Below are 4,654 nucleotides of genomic sequence, written 5' to 3'. Positions count from 1 at the left end.
TTGAACGATCTGTACGTACGTCTTGGTGCTTGGTTTAGCAGGTGCTGCCAAGTTCCGTATCAGTCCGTACATTTCTCGCCCGACGATAGAGAGAAGAACATCGGCTCGCTTTGATTCCGGAATGTCGTTCGCAGAGAAGAACACTTCGATCCTTTCGATGTACGACGACCATGATTCCGATTTCTGATCGAATTCTTCAATCTTTCCGATGCGAGGCATTCTTTAGGTTTGAGATGGGGCGTCACTCACGTTACCGCTGTCTCCTTTGTTCCGATGTCGCTCAGTTGCTTATATCCGCCTTTGTTGCATAGATCCCATCCTCGTCGCCATTGGGGTGTACCAGTAATTTTAGGGTAATGTAGGATATATATTTATTTAACTGATAGATTACATTCGGTTGACAACGTCTTCTTCAGTCTGCGACCGCGCCCAGTCTGTTCTTTCGCGCAGGCGTCACGTTCTTCACCGGGGCTCGCTCTCCCTCGCCGGCGTCTCCGGTTGCATCAGCCCGCGCGTCGTTGCCTGAACCAAAGGTCGTGTTCGCTGTGCGTGGCGAACACGCACACAATACACGGCACGCACACAATACACGGCAAGAACCGAAATATCCCTTCTTTTCTTTTACTAAAATAACGGGAGACGACCAGGGGCTAGAGGATGGGCGAATAATGTTTTTTGCTAGCATATCAGTCACATGAGTTTCGATGGTTTTACGTTCGGCCAACGACACGCGGTATGGTCGGTGTCGGACGACGTCGTTATTTTCTGTGTAAATACGATGTTCAGTAGTTGAGCATTTGCCGTAATCGGTTTAAGTGGAATCGAACACGTTCTGAAAAGTGGGAAGAAGACAAAGAAGTTTTTTTTTTTATCCTCTGACAATGAAGGCGACATAGTTTTAGCAAGTGATGTGTCGAGGGCGTTAGAGGGTGGTTCAGCCTGGATTTGAAGAGAGGTGAGACTTTGGGTCACTTGTAATGAACTCAGTAGGGCTGCTGTTCCTAACAAATGTCCTCTAGGGAGAATGACCAAGTGTGGGTTCGCATTATCTAAAGCCAGCCAACCGGTACCGTTCGTAATAGTAGTACTTGTGTCGGGCAGCAACAAGCCCGTAGCCTTTAGAGGATTGCGCAGTGGTTCAACTAAAACATCGCCTGTTATATCTGCAGAGGGATAGACTTCGACTAGCGTTCTAGAAGATGGAGGCAACTCAAACTCAGATGCAGCACATAACTTGATGGGAGCAAAATACGTGTCATTTTCTTGAAACAAGTCTTCCGAAAGGTGAAATTCGGAACGTTCGCAATGAATTACTGCATTGCCGGACCTAAGGAAATCCCTTCCCAGAATGACCTCCGCCACACAATGGGGTAAAACAACGAATTTAATGTGGTAACGAACGTTGCCAATAAAAACTCGAGCTTTACATAGACATGATGGGCGGATAATGTCGGCACCCGCACCACAAAGAAGGCCACGTGCCGGTGTACGTACTTCACGAAGTCTTCTGCAAACCTCCTCGCGCATAACTGAGACGGCCGCACCGGCATCGAGAAGAGCTGAAAAGCGATGTCCGTCGATAATAACGTTAATGTGGTTTCCTGGATGTGGGGGCTTGCTTGAAGTGTCGACGGCTGCAGTTTCACCTCCGGAAACTGCGCACCTTAGTTTCCCGTAGGCGATCGTGGTTGAGCTGTCGGTGGGGACCCATAGGCGACGAGAAACGGCGACGGGGAGGCGAGAAGGACTGGGATCGGGCGTATTGTGCTCTAGGTGATGCGTGACGCTCGGAGTTGAAAGTGTTGCTCCTGTCACCTGATGAACGACGTGGTGACTTATCAAATCGGCGTCTTGTTGGCTGACGCGACAGTTTTTCGCCATCGTACGTGCAGTGAGGTCTCTGGTACTATTGTCTTTCTTTGTCGCTTCGACGCCTGCGGCAGAAGCGGGCAATATGTCCTGTTACTCCACAGTAGAAACATGTCGGCCGACTGTTATATCCTCCCCAAGAGCTTTGTTGAGGATAGCGGAAGCGAGAATCTACGAGTGATGCCACTGAAGCCGGAACTGTAGGCTCAGCCTGGGGGGGGGGGGGGGGTCGCGTTTCAACTGGTCTTGATAGCACTAGTGCCTAAGAAAGCGACGCTTCGGGTTGCGGAGGTTGTGGCGGTGAAGGTGTGGCGTTGGCTGCCGCGACGGTCATCCGAACGCCGCTACGTAGCTCCATTTACCCCGCACCTCCACCAACTTGTGAGGAGGTTTATTGAGGTATCTCAATCTTGCTCCGAAAAGGTCCCAGAAGAACCGGCCGCTCGGCAGAATGTCCGATTCAACCCTGAGCTCAAGCGGGTCTCGCTCGTCACGATCCACGAGCTCGGTCTTGCTCACGCGCCCGTAGTCACCTTGCCGAAGTTGGCACACATTCACAGCTTATAGGTTCGCGTCGCTGCTCACAATATATATATATATATATGTATATTGTGACGAGTATACTTCACGATGTCCCCTTCATCGTCTTTCAGCATGTTGGCCGAGGAAGACGAGGCCCGCGTGCGCTTGAACTGGATGCGCGGGCAGAGGCGCGCTCAATGCTTAAAAGTGCGGACATAAAAACGGTCGTCGACTCTTTGTCTTCGTCACATATTGGTGGAGGTGCGGTTTTAGCCCATCCCCGTCCCGTCTTGCGAGCGCTGGTCCTCAATCCTGGGGCTATGACATCAGAGACAACATCCAGCGGCACCAGCCAGAATCACCACTCCATCGCCACAGAAGCGCCAAGGCAAGGCAATAACCAACCGCCGATTGCCACAGGAACTCCAAGTCAGGTCAGTCCTGCCGGCTGCTATATTACGTCCCGCCAGAGAGATCCTAAATTTTTCACCGGCCTCGGCGAAGACGAAGTAGACGAGTGGCTTGATTTATACAACCGCATAGGTCTACACAACCGCTGGGACGACGCAACAAAGCTTACCAATATTATATTTTATTTTACCGATGTCGCGAGAACGTGGTTTTTAAATCACGAAGCTGAGTTTTCGACCTGGGAACGATTTTCCAGCCGAGTAAAAGAAGTATTTGGCCACCCTGAAAACCGACGAGCCACCGCGGAAAGACGCCTCAACGCCCGTTTTCAGCAGCCAAATGAAAGCTTTACGGCCTACATCGAGGGTGTGTTAACTCTATGCCGCCGTTCCAACACAAATATGCCAGAGGCTGAAAGAATCCGCCACCTCCTCAAGGGAATTGCCGAAGAGGCTTTTACCTTGTTCATCCTCCAGCCTCCGACCACCGTCACCGCAATTGTCGACGCCTGCACTCGACTACAGGAGGCCAGACAGCAGCGTCTTCTCTTCCCTTACCACACAGGGCTAGGGGGAGGACAACCGATCTCAGCATCACCCTCCTTTACACTGACACTGGAGTCACTACGTCCGTTGATAAAGGATATTGTTAAAAAAGAACTCGAGATCTATTTTTCTCTACCATCAACGTCGCAAAGGCCGCTTACTGGTATCCAGCAGATGATCCGCGATGAACTTCATCAGAACGGCATCCCCAGTTTGCCTGGTCCAAGCGCACGAATTGACCCAAGACCTGGCTGCTCCAAAGTATTGGCAACCCCTAGCACCCAGCAGCCAGCGAACGTGCTTCCCTACCCTTCACGTCCAGCTGCACCAAGCTCTGAAGAACCACAGAGGTCTTTCGTCTTCAACCCCGCAGTTGCATCTCTCACAAGCGCCCAAGCACCACCTTTGACCCCATGGCGCCAGGAACAAAGTTACCAACAACCTTACCGTCAGCGACCAGTCTGCTATTACTGCGGCATCATGGGTCATGTCGCTCGCCTTTGTCGGCGCCGACGTCAAGATAACGAGGCTCGGTACCACTACGAGAGCTACCAGCATTCTTCTAGAAGGAACAACTCCAGGGACTATGATGACGGTTTCCGAGACAGGCGTCGCCGTCACTCGCCGTCATCGGACACATATCGACCGCCGCCCACCGACTCAACTCGACGTCGCTCCCTTTCTCCACACCGCCGCTCACTCTCTCCTATGATTCCAAGGTCAGCCGAGCGTTCCCATCCGGGAAACTAGCCGGCGCAGTTTTCGGAGGGGCAACTGCGGTACGTAATACCACCGGACACCCTCCGATTGGACCACCGAATGTTGTAGAAGTTGTTGTTGAAGGACTCCATTTACACGCGTTGGTCGATACGGGGGCCGCAATCTCTGTCATACGGGAAACTATATGCACTCAGCTTCGTAAGGTTAGAACACCTCCATTCGTTCATACATTACGTGGTGCTGCATCTGAACTCATTCGCCCCAGTGGACTTTGCACAGCTCGTGTTTGTATTCAGGGTTTTCGTTATCACATTCCGTTGACAGTATTGCCGTCATGTAGCTACGATTTAATACTTGGTTGGGATTTTCTGCGGTCCGCTGATGCTATAGTCCACTGCGACCCCCCACAACTCTCACTGGGAAGCGCGACGCAAAGTTTGGCTTCTCTAACAATCCCTAATACAAAATTGCGTATTTCAGAAGATGTGGTTGTACCTGGCCTGTCATCGTCCGTAATCACAGTAGTTTCTCGGACTCCACTATCGGGAAGTGTATTCGTAACGCCCCTCTCACGCGTCTTGTTGCCT

This window comes from Ixodes scapularis, unplaced genomic scaffold (genome assembly GCF_016920785.2).
Source record: "Ixodes scapularis isolate PalLabHiFi unplaced genomic scaffold, ASM1692078v2 PGA_scaffold2__306_contigs__length_199485367, whole genome shotgun sequence".
NCBI lineage: Eukaryota > Metazoa > Arthropoda > Arachnida > Ixodida > Ixodidae > Ixodes > Ixodes scapularis.
Note: the sequence above shows the minus strand (reverse complement) of the source record.